Below are 12,646 nucleotides of genomic sequence, written 5' to 3'. Positions count from 1 at the left end.
TGTCCTCCGCCTCTGGGAACATGGCGTGTAGACGGTGGGGAGTTAAATATGCCCTATGAACTATCATTAGTTGAATAAATTTGAATTTAGGATTGCGCAAGACCTTTTTTGGGAACTTCAGGATCTTTTCTCACTCTTTGTCTCTTAGTCTTCGGCCTATGTCCCCTTCCCAGAGTTCTCGGATAGGTTGTAGTGAGACCGCCTTGTTAGTTCTAATGCCGTTGGTCAGCCACTTCGTCAAGTGACTGCCCGTCCCCATCAGATATTGCATAGTGAGTAGTGTATTCGTGTCTGGTTCTACGCCGTCTCGTGCCCAGGTCGCGGTTATGCAACGTGTTATCTGTGCGTGTAGCAAAAACGATGTACACGGGGTCTGATGTAAGTGTGTAAAGTCTGCGTGTGTCACAATGTTGCCTTCCGAAAAGAAGTCCCCTATGTGCAGAACTCCTGCATCGTACCACGGTCACAGCTTTAATTCCGTTAGCGTGCCTGTCCCTAGGGGGTGCCCCAGTAGCGGTATTGTGGGTGCGCATGACGAATTTGCGTTAGTGTATTTGACCGCTTTCCTCCAGTGTTTGATCGCAAGCCTGAGCAGAGGTGGCGCGGATCCGGGTATCTTAGCGTTCGGAAGTAATAGTCGGTGTATATTACCCCTATTCCTGTCGGCCTCTGTCATATTCAGTTTGTGAAGGTTACGACCTGCTAGCCAGTAGGCCAGCCACTGGAGCTGGCATGCATACCCATAGGCAATCAAGTCTGGTACTCCCATACCGCCCCTGTCTGTCGGTAGTTGTAACTAGGCCAAGCTTATGCGCCGTCTACCCGTACCCCATACCAATTCCGTCATTAGCGTGTTCAGGTTTTTAAAAAAGGGCATCGGGACCAGGATCGGCAGATTTGTGAAATAGTATATCAGTCTGGGTAGTATCACCATCTTCGAGATCGCTACCTTTCCCGCCACCGACAGTGGTAAGGTGTTCCAGAAGTGCACTTGTGTCCTCAAGGTGCTGAGTGCCTTACCTAAATTACCCTCTAGTAGGTCCTGTGCGTTCCGGTATACCTGTATCCCTAAATACTTGAATGTCGTAGGTGCCATTTGGAATGTGTGCGGCGTGAACTGCATGTGTGTGACTTCTAAAGTCCTATGAAAACAATACCCATATGATTTGGACTCATTGATTGTAAGACCCGATATTCCTCGGAAATCGCTGAAGATCTCCGGTAATGGATCTATATGGCTTGTCATGTCTTTGATAAATAATAATATGTCATCTGCATAAGCTGATATTATGTGATGGGCAGCAAGTTTGGTTATCCCTTTTGTCATAACCAGGGTTCATACTTTAATTAATAGGGGTTCCAGGGCGAGTATAAATAGCAAGGGCGATAGTGGGAAGCCTTGTCGTGTACCCTTAGCTATTGCAAATTGTTCGGAGATACATTTATTGGTTCGGACACGCGCCGTAGGTCTGAGGTATCATAGGTTCACCCACGCTATGTATTCTAGTGGTATACCGAATTTACCCATTACCGCAAACATATAATCCCATCTCAGGGGGTCAAAAGCCTGTCTAAGGACCAGAGATATACACCCCTCAGTGCTATCCCCCATATCGTCTTGTGTCATCAGCTGGCTCAATCTCCTTAGGTTCAATGCGGTACTCCTACCCGGCACAAAGCCACATTGGTCCGGGTGAATCAGGTCTGCGATATGTTGGGACAGTCGGGTCGCTAATATCTTACTAAGGATCTTGTAATCCGTATTTAACAGGGACATGGGGCCTGTAGTTCTCTAGTTGTAAAGCGTCCCTGCCTGGCTTTAGGAGGGAGACTATTAGTGCCTGTAGTGTTGTATCTGGCAAGGCGTTGCCCTCCATCGCTTCCTTATACAGTGTATGTAATCGTGGAGCTAGGATGTCAATATACGTCATGTAGAACTCGGCTGGTAGTCTGTCCATCCCGGGTGCTTTGTTACGTGGTAATGTCCTGATGGCCTGCCTGATTTCCGCTAGTGTTATGGGCTGCGATAGGTCGTTTCGTTGTGTAGGCGAAAGCTGCGGGATGTGTATGTCCGATAGGAAGGACTCAAAGTCCTGGTCCGAAAGTGGAGCGTGTGGGCCATACAGTTCAGTGTAGTCATTTTTTAATGTATTATTTATATCTAATTGAGTCCGTATTATTATCCCATGCTGATCTTTCACCTCTATTATAGGAACGCTCACCGGGGCGTTGCGTATTAACCGTGCTAATAGCGGACCCGCCCTGTCGCCCTGTGTGTGTTGCCTGCAAGTGTATTCCCTGTAATCTATCACCCTTAGCTCTTCCAATAATTCCGCGTGTTGAATATGAGATTCTTGGAGTTGTGTGAGGTTGTCGTTCATGCCCGCAGCCTCACTTTCAAGCATCGCCAGTTTACCCTCCACTTCCTGAGCTTCTCCACTAATGTGTGTTTAACGCCCACTTTTGTACTCATCGCCACCCCGCGCATGGTTGCCTTGAACGCGTCCCATTCAATTTGCCTGGAACTGGCTGTGTTTCCATTTTCATCAAAGTACTGCTTACTTGCCTCCTGTAAAGTGGATCTGAAAACTAAGGCCTCCAACAGCCCTGGTGTTAAAGGCCACGTCGGTATTGGAGTTTGAAGCCTCCCCCATTGTATCATTAGTTCCACTGGATTGTGGTCCGACAGTGTCTTACCCATATGCATCACTGATATAATGGACCCTGTCAGCGCCTTAGAGCAGAATATGCGGTCTATTCTGGTGTGTAACTTGTGTGGTGGGGAGTAGAACGTATATTCCTTGTTATTTGTGTGTTTAACCCTCCATGTGTCATCCAATTCCCATCTGGTCGCCCAGTGCGCAAGCGCCTCTGCCTGCCTCCTACTGTCTGTTGCATGTAGTGGGGGTGTGATCTGTCGAGGGCCAGATCCAGGACCGCGTTGCAGTCTCCACCTATTACCCAGTCGTATTCTGCCCATTCCGATAACACTCCACTAATGTCAGCAAAAAACTTCGCTTGTTCCGAGTTGGGTGCATATAGACAGCCCAACACTATAAACGAGCCATCAAGTATCCCTCGTACGAACACAAATCGTCCGTCTTTGTCCACCCTCTGCTCTAATAATTTAAAGGGGACAGTGTTTTTAATCCAGATAGCCTCCCCATGGGAGAACGCTGAGTATTCTGTGGCATATAGGGGGCCCTTCCATTTCCGTAGCAATTTAACTCCCTCTGCTCTATTCAAGTGCGTCTCTTGGAGGTACGCTATAGTTACTTGCCGTCTATTCAGTTGTGCCAGTAGTCTATGCCTTTTATGCACCGAGCCCAACCCTCTCACATTCCAGGTGCAGATCTTATATATGTTAGGAGTCGACATGGCGGTGAGTGACCCTCTCGTGAGACATTGCCCTTATCCTCATAATGTGTGTCTTTGTGCTGTACATTGTAAGTGCTACATTTGTGTGCAACTTCCCAACCTTAAGGTCCCCACCCCAAAACTGTTGAGGACCAAACAATAATACCCAACGTGGGTATGAACGGAATGCAATTGTGCCTTCGCCTGGGGGGGTGAGCATGGTCATTCTCTCTTAACAGGGATCCACTAAAAATCTTACTTCACACCCTGTTATCAGCATGTGTCCTGGTTCCTTTTCCCTCTCTCCAATCAGTCAATGCGGCGCGTGGTTACATTACCAATCTGCATCTTCTGCGCCGTTGATCAGAAATCATGCGCCACCTGTGCTCTGATGCGTGGGAACAATTGTAAACTAGTGTCCGAGTCTGATGCTGTCGTATGTGAGCTGGCTTGACTGTTCATGTCCATCTCAATGCTGGCATCATGTACTGCCAGTGCGTTTGTCGTCAACAGTGCCACTTCCAGTGAGTTCCCCGCATCCGACGATGTGTGACTTCCTTTCTGTTGGGCCTCGGACTCTGTGGGTCCTCGTTGGTCTTGATGTGTTTCCAGGCTGTCCGATGGGTGTCCGTTCAGTGCTTCCGATCTATTTTCTTGCGACGGGTTCGGTGTGAGTGTCACCTCTATCCACTCGGAGGCCTCCTCAGGGGTATCAAAGAAATACGTCTTGCGGTCATGCATGATTTTAAGGCGTGCTGGGAAAAAGAGTGCATATTTCACATTGCGATCCCGCAGCGTGCTTTTCACGCCCCAGAAGGATGCCCTGGATTTCTGCACTGCTTGGGTGAAATCCGGGTATATTGACACCGTTCTGTTGTCATATTTTATTGGGGCATTCTCCCTCGCAGTCTTTAGTATCGCGTCTCTGAGTTTAAAGTGTAGGAGGCGTGCTATCAGGGGACGTGGGGGGCCCCCTGTCTAGGTGGTCTTGGGGGTACCCTCTGTGCTCTTTCTACCCTGTACATCTGGGTGAGTTCTGCAGGATCCATTATTGTCTTCAGCCAGTCCTCCACAAACTGAGTTGGGTTAGTCCCCTCACTGCGTTCCGGTATGCCTAAAATGTGCATATTGTTGCGACGGGAGCGTCCTTCTGCATCGTCCACTCTATCTCGTAAACCTCTGATCTGTCGCTCCAATTCCTCCAGTCTCGTGGAGTGTGCCGTCTGCTGGGGAATCAGATCGTTAAGGGCGAGTTTGTGTTCAGACACCTTTTCTGCTAGTTTTTTGTGGTCGGCTTTCAGAAGGGAGAGGCCTGTCGACATTGTGTCCATTCTTGTTTCAAGTGCTTCTCTAGAGGCTCTTATTTCGGTCAGTATCAGGTCCAGCTTGGCCTCTTGTGTGTTCATGGCTGTCGGGGGATCATGTCGTTGTGAGAGGAGGCCAGAGGGTCATCTGATCCAGAGGATTGCACTGCAGTGGGTACTACTGTGTCAGGTTGTCGGAGTCTGTTTCGCCCCATTGTCCACCTCGTTCTCGTGCCCCAAGTATACCTCTATCCTAAGTGCAGACTCTTCTCTAGTCCCTAGCTGGTCCCACCTCCTTGTGCTCTCCTATGTTCGGCGTCTTGGGCTCACTTCCAATGCGAGTTCCCCAAGCGGTCCGTTATTGTGCGTGAACAATGTAAACACCTTTGGTTCCCCCGGAGCGTTCCTCAGCTCTCCACCGCCGGCCATTTGCCGTTTATTCCACTGCCGTGGGGAGTTGTAGTGATGTTCTTCTTTGTGCCTTTTAAGTGTTCGCGCAATGCCTCAGCTCCAGTGAGTTATCCAATATTGCCGGGGGACCCTTCTATCTCTCCAGGAGGGAGCGGCCGCCAGCGGAATTGCACTTGGTTCATAATAGCGTCCCTTCCTGCATTTCGGACTCGGGTGTGTGTCCCCTGCCCGTTCGTGCTCCACTTAGGATCCCTTCGCCCGCGTTCACAGCGGCAATTACTCAGTCGGCCAGCCAGGGGGTTTTAAATCTCCGCTATGAGCAGCGTGTGTCACAGTGGGCATGTATATAGGGGTATTGCAAGCCGGGCCGTAGCCAATTGTGTACCCGATCTGTCCCTCCAAGCCCCGTGGCTTTAGATGGCACTCGCACTTGCTCAATAAAATGGCCGCTGTTGGTACTCACGGAGGTTCTCCAGCCGGTCTTCTATAGGGGTCCCCGCTGCTTAGCTGGCGCTCACTATGTCTTTCTGTGGCGTGGCGGGATGCACCCTCTGTGATCTTGATGCAACGGACAGTTTGTCGGTTCAGCGTGGAACGCGCTGATTTCCGCTCTTACTCCCATCACCTTGTCGGGCCGCGGCTCTTCTCTGCATGCGGTGCACCCCACAGCTCCTCCGGCACGCCTCTCTCCCGACCTTTCCTCCGTGTGTTCCAGGGTGTGCGGGGCCCAGTCGCATCTGCGCTCTGTCCTCTGGTAACCGCTGTCTTGAAGAGGCCTTCCGCCGACAGGTGAATCCCAGAGGTCACCTCTCGGAAACAAGCTCCGTACGGCTTCCCCTTTCACTGTGGGCCGCAGGCTTCTTCCTCGTTGTTAGGCCCCAGTGCCACGATGTTCTGGCCTCACCGATCCTCAGCCTCGGCAATCTCCACTGTCCGCCACACACTGCCCCTTTTCATTCCTGTGCATGTAGGAATGGGAACAGGGTTCACAGAAACCATTAATTCAGGATAATTAGCCTATTTTCAGGGCGTTCGGACGGAGCAAGCTCAGCTCACGTCTTCCATGCTTGGCTGTTAGCCACGCCCCCCAACAAACTTAGAACCATTTTGAACATTTTATAAGAACTTTATAAAAACTCTAGGATTGTCTTATTATACTTGAGGTTATCCTGTGACAGACTGGAGGCACTTGTAATTCAACACTGTATTGCTCATGCTATGCAAGCAGTTAAGGTATTCCAGTTCAAATAATGTTTATAAGAGTCTCTAAGATAGAATTTACAAAATATTACGGTTTGCTAATTACCTTCTGTGCCACAAGTGCCTAGAAGTAACTTTAACTCTTCTTCCACAAAGAGTGCATATTGAGAAAGCTTCAGGTTGTTGGTGTACTCATAGAGAAAAGTGCTGGTACACCTATATTCAATATACTAATAGTGAGAAAACTTCAGGTAGTTGTTCTACTCATAGAGAAAAATGCTGGTAAACCTATATTTAATATACTATTTTTTTATATGTATAGTTTAAGGAATTATAAGATTCACATCAAAGTACAGAGAGTTGGTGTTAGACCTGGCCCTTTTGATAGGTTTAACCCCAAACCTTCTGACTTTTGCCCCTTATTTCTCTGACCCTGTTTTTGATGGCTATAGGATTCTGGGCACTTTACCGCTGCTGATCAGTGCTTAAGTGCATATGCTCTCTGTATAAATTGTGACAATAATTTGTAATCCATGATTGGCATACTTGATTTACTGGTAAGTCCATAGTAAAGTGCACAGTGTGTGCCAGGGCCTGTAAATCAAATAATACTAGTGGGCTTGCAGCACTGGCTGTGCCACTCACATGAGTAGCCCTGTAAATGTGTCTAAGACCTACCACTGTAGTGCCTGCGCACACAGTTGTTAACTGCCATGTTGTCTTGGCATGTGCACCCACTTTCCAGGCCCCAAATCTTCCCTTTCCATACATGTAAGGCACCCCCAGGAGCAGGGTGCAGTGTATGTGAAAGGTAGGACATGTACTGGTGTGTGGGACTAGTCCTGATAGTGAAATACTGTATATTTCGTTCTTCACTATTGAAAGACTCTCTCTCCCACTGGCTTATCTTTGAGGCTGCACTGTGACATTTTTACAATATGTAGAATTCCATAGGGACAAGATTAAAAAATGGAGTAAAGGTGGTTTTTAAATTCTGTGTTTGAAAATGTCCCTTTCGGAAAGTGGGCAGTTTCACACTTTACCATCCTGTGTGCATCTGGCTGTTCGTGTATTCAACATCTGGTGTTTGAGTGACAGGAGCTGGGATGTGCATTCACTCTAGACAGTCACTAGGGGGGTTGAGTTATGCCCTGCCTTGCCTGGGTGGCTCATCGCAGGCCTGAATAGACCTGGTCTGCATTTAGAGAGGTGGGAGGAGTTTCGCTTGCATCTGAATAGACTGTGTCTCCTTTTTCACAATGCTTCCTCTGCCCCCTGTGGTCATGCTGAACCAGGGAGGACAGGACTGGTTTGGGCTGGGTTCAGAGATCCTTACAGCAAAAAAAAACAATGACAAAATGGGGTATAAGTATTGCATCTAAAATCTCTAGGACTTTAGATTACTTCAAGAAACAAGAGGACCCTGCCAAGAGGAAGAGTTGAATAACTGTGTGCGGAGCGCTGCCTTTTCAGAGTGAGGGACTGGGTTGGACTGCAGTTGCTGCTTCTGTGCGTGGTGGAGAAAAAGGACTGACTCTTTTTGCCCTGCTGTGGTATCCTGCTTGGGAAGAATCTCCAAGGGCTTGTGTGTGCTTGTCTCCTGTTAGAAGTCTCAGGGAGATAAAAGACTTCAAGGAAGATATTTACTATATTCCAAAAGAACCTGTCTGGAGAGTAAAAGGACTGGACTGTTCTTCACCCTTCCTATTATTAAAGTGTATGTTGAGCTCTTTAACTTGCATTCCAAGTTGAGTGGTGTTCAGGTCTGGGTGGACGGCCCCCTACATTAATTATCCTGAAAAAAGGAGTAAGTGCGTGTTGAGTGCTTCAGGTGTGGCCGCCGCATGGAGAGTGCTCCCACCTCTGCCAGAAGGAGCAGTTTACCGTAAGAGTGCGTAGAGCACTGCTTAAAAAGTCCCGGTGCAGACTTGTCACAACACCGGTGTTGCTGTAGGCCGAAGGAGAGAAAGGATGACCCCACCCCTCAGAACAGAGGTACAGGACTGTGATGTGCAGTGGTACAGGAACTGGCTGAGGCCAGATTCCCAGTTGTGTCCGCTGTGCCGGCTGAGAAGGGAGCCCAGCCCCAGAACTGAAGGAGAAAGGCGGAGCCAGCAAGGACACAGCAGATGGTCCCTGAAGTCTCAATGGGGAAAAAGAGAGCAGGAAATAAATACAAGCAAAATACAAATTCTTCCTCCACTACCTATAACGTTATTGGTGGTACATCCAAAATATAAATATAGTTGTCCCACAGACTTAAAACATCAGAACATATTATTTATTCATATTTTATTAATATCAAAATAGTAGAAAAATCACAGATATCATTTAAAATGATTGTTTGCATTTCTCAGACAATTTTTCAAATAACAACAAACATAGGCCCCTAGTTAAACAAATAAGGAACACTACATATAATACATAAGACCGATACTCACAAAGCATCAAACATTAAGCACACAAACAATATAGTGCAATGGTACAATAAAGTGACAATACAAAAAACGACACAAAAATGGCAAAACAAAACAAAAATGCAAACGCGCGTTTCAGAACACTAAAACAAATACAAGCTTCCTTCTTCAGGGCGAAAACATGCTTTCAATATTGTAGGGCCATCTGTGAACAGTAGAACAACCACCGGATATGTGGTGTAAGGGCATACAAAAAAATAAATTTAACATTTTTTGAGAATTAGGGCCTGAATCAGTCTTCCTATTTATGATATCAGCTGATATCCATTTACTGAAGATTAACAGTCATCATGTGTTGAAGCACGTCTATAGCAGTGAGAGATGGTCCCAGGGTGGGGAAACGATAACCCACTCTCACCACGGGATATAAAGGACCATGAAGCGTCTGTTAAGCGGAAGAGGGTGCTAGACGCTCAGTATGTAGCAGTCCCCAATCCGAAATATATGCAGGGAAAAAAATCACCAAGGGAGTAAGAAACAAGACCTACAGATTAGGCGTCACGCTTCCCGAAGGTATAGTTCTTAGTCGTACTCAACAAAATATCCGACGTGTGTAATGCCGTGCCCTAGGACTTTAGATTACTTCAAGAAACAAGAGGACCCTGCCAAGAGGAAGAGGTGAAGAACTGTGTGAGGAGTGCTGCTTTTTCTGAGTGAGGGGCTGGGTTGGCCTGCAATTGCTGCTTCGGTGTGTGGTGGAGGAAACGGACTGACTCTTTTTGCCCTGCTGTGGTATCCTGCTTGGAAAGAATCTCCAAGGGCTTGTGTGTGCTTGCCTCCTGTTGGAATTCTCAGGGAGATAAAAGACTTCAAGGAAGATATTTGCTATATTCTACAAGAACCTGCCTGTAGAGTAAAAGGACTGGACTGTTCTTCACCCTTCCTATTATTAAAGTGTATGTTGAACTCTTTAACTTGCATTCCAAGTTGAGGGGTGAGTGGTGTTCAGGTCTCGGTGGACGGCTCCTTACATTAATTATCCTGAAAAAAGGAGTAAGCGCGTGTTGAGTGATTCGGGTGTAGCCGCTGCATGGAGAGTGCTCCCACCTCTGCCAGAAGGAGCACTTTACCTTAAGAGTGTGTAGAGCGCTGCTTGAAAAGTCCCGGTGCCGACTTGTCACAACACTGGTGTTGCTGCAGGCCGAAGGAGAGAAAGGATGACCCCACCCCTCAGAAGAGAGGTACAGGACCGTGACCTGCAGTGGTCCAGTAAACTGGCTGAGGCCGGATTCCCAGTTGTGTCTGCTGCACCGGCTGAGGAGGGAGCCCAGCCCCAGAACTGAAGGCGAAAGGTGGAGCCAGCAAAGCGACTGGAAGGAGGAGCACTGCTTATTAGCAGCAGGGCCTGAGCCAGACCGTGCCTGGAGAACAAGCCGCACCAGGTATTCCCTCTGCAGCGTGGCCGCCTGCCCTCGGAAAGGGAGCCCCAGGTAAGCAGTCTGCCACGGCCAAAAGAGGTACTTATCCAGGGCAGACCACCATGCGTTGGGCTGTCGGTAGGAGTACCAAACCAGAACTCGGTGAGGCCTTAGGGTCAGTGAATGCCCCCTGCACCATGGTCCGGGTGGCCCGAGATTGTCGGAAGCTGAGGCCCAGGCTTGCGGGAGCTGCAGGGCTTAGTTCAGCCAATGGTGGAGACTGATGAATGTCTCTTGGGTGGAGAGCAGAAATGGGCCCTCCCGCACTACTCCATTGTAGCTACACAACATGGGGCCTCAAGAGATTGGACATCTGCTGCAGATCGGGATGGAAACCCTTGACGGAGGTGCCGGTCCTGCTTAAAAACTGCAGTATACTCAGTGAAAGCCACACATGAGCACTGCAGCTACCTAGTGAAACTACAAACTGCTGATTGATGTGAACATATAACTAACTACTGCATTTTGGTTTCGTGCCCTAGTGTTTTCAGGATAAGGACACGTTATAGGTATTTGCTTTCTTGCCCTAACGGTGATGTTAGGTCTAATATTTTTATGATGATGTTCCTTGCATGTGCAACTAAGAGGTCTTCAGGTTGTTGCCTCAACTGTGAGGTTGGGCATAATGTGTTTGAATGACCTAGCCATTATATAGGTGGTTACGTTATTGCCCTAATTGTGATATTATGACATGTGCAAGTTATGAATATTTACCTCTGTGCACTAAATGTGATGTTATGACCATTGCCTTATGGCATAGTGATTTATGATCTAAGTGATGTCATGACAATCGCCTGGTTGGCGAAGTGATTATGTAATTTGTGGTCTAATGTGTTTTATGTATAAATACAAAGGATATTTTGATAAAACCTTGTGTGGTGTCACTTTTTATGCCTAGTGTGTCACTGGTATGTGTGTGTGTTGCGCAAACGCTTTACACATTGCCTCTGGGATCAGCTTGACTGCTTGGCTAAGCTACCAAGGGGTTATCGTGGGTGTGTAACTCCCTTGCCCTGACTTGATTGGTAGGTTCTGCCTGGCTTAGGTGCATACTCTAGCTAACCAGAAACCCAATTTGTAACAGTTGGTTACACTGATATATTGGTTGTGTACATCTGTGTACCTGCTCATTGATAAACTTAGAGGCAGAACTTTAATGGCAAGTTGCAAAAAGTATCTCTTTGCCTTCAGTCATCCACAGCATCTTGAATGTAATGTGAGCTGGATTTGTAGAGTTTTGCTTTTCACCAGTGAGGTTATCCAGGTGCTGTAGAGAGCAGTAGCTAACAGAAACGACTAGTGAGAGTGCTGGAGTCCAGTGTCTCTGGTTTCTCTCTTATCCTATTCCTCTTTCCCTGTTTATATCACTGGTCCTCATATGCCTCTGAATGTGGTCATTAGTGGAGGTGGTGAGAGATGGAAGACTGCATCACTGCCTTAGGACGAGGAACAAAATATTAGTGCATTCCGATACAGAAACACAATCGTCTGACCATGGTCTCCATAATGCAAAGGCATTTGTTAGACCAGTTGGAGTATTGCAAAATTGTGTGCTCAGACTTGTAAAACAGGCTTACAATCATGTATAACCACTTTCAAAGAATTTGATGAAACGGGTTGCAGCATAGATGGTTAACAATATGTTAAGGAATCTAACAGTACACATAACACATGGCCGTGCTCCAGTTCATTATTCCCTTACAGCAGAATATTGTCCTGGAAAAAGATCTCACCAGAAATGTCTTTAAGCATTTATGCATTGCTATTTGAAAGACTGCAGATACATACACAAATTCAAAGAATACGCACTCAAATTTAAAAACACTTTCAGGAGTTCTAAAAGAAGTTATCTGGCTTGATTTCTAATGTAACTAATTTTGAATACATGTAGAAAACAGAGACAGCAAGGACTTGGCATTTGCCTTTTTAAGCAAAGCTATCATCTTACTTTTGTTATGTATAGGGTGCAGTACTACCTAGATACTGGCATTGAGGTCCTGAAAGGCATATGCATGTGAAGCAATTCATTCAGCTTCCTCATTGAAATCAAATCCATTCATCTTACACTGTTACCATTACCTTCCATACTTTGTGCATCGTGGGACATACATTGCCTTTCATCACAATACTCTCTGCAAGCCCAACCAAGTTTCCTTATTCCTAAAACCTTCTCTCTCCTACATGCTCAAACTGAATGGGTTGAACTTGATTTTAACTCATGCTGTGCTTATCACCCTAACAAACATGAGACCACCTTGGCTGCACGTTCACTTATAGATATTTTACATACTTCAAATGTAAACTCTGTGTCAATATGTACTGCTTGATTACTTATTTTTCTGGTGAAGGGATCCCTTCATTTCAGTCGAGATTTCAGTCTACAAAAGTATTACATCCACAATATTGACTAACTCCAGATCGTAAGGGTAAACAGATGTGGAGCAAAAATAGTAATTCTAGACCACCTCTTACCCTGACG

The sequence above is a fragment of the Lissotriton vulgaris genome, chromosome 7 (genome assembly GCF_964263255.1).
Source record: "Lissotriton vulgaris chromosome 7, aLisVul1.2, whole genome shotgun sequence".
NCBI classification, from domain to species: domain Eukaryota; kingdom Metazoa; phylum Chordata; class Amphibia; order Caudata; family Salamandridae; genus Lissotriton; species Lissotriton vulgaris.
This window is presented reverse-complemented; position numbering follows the sequence as displayed.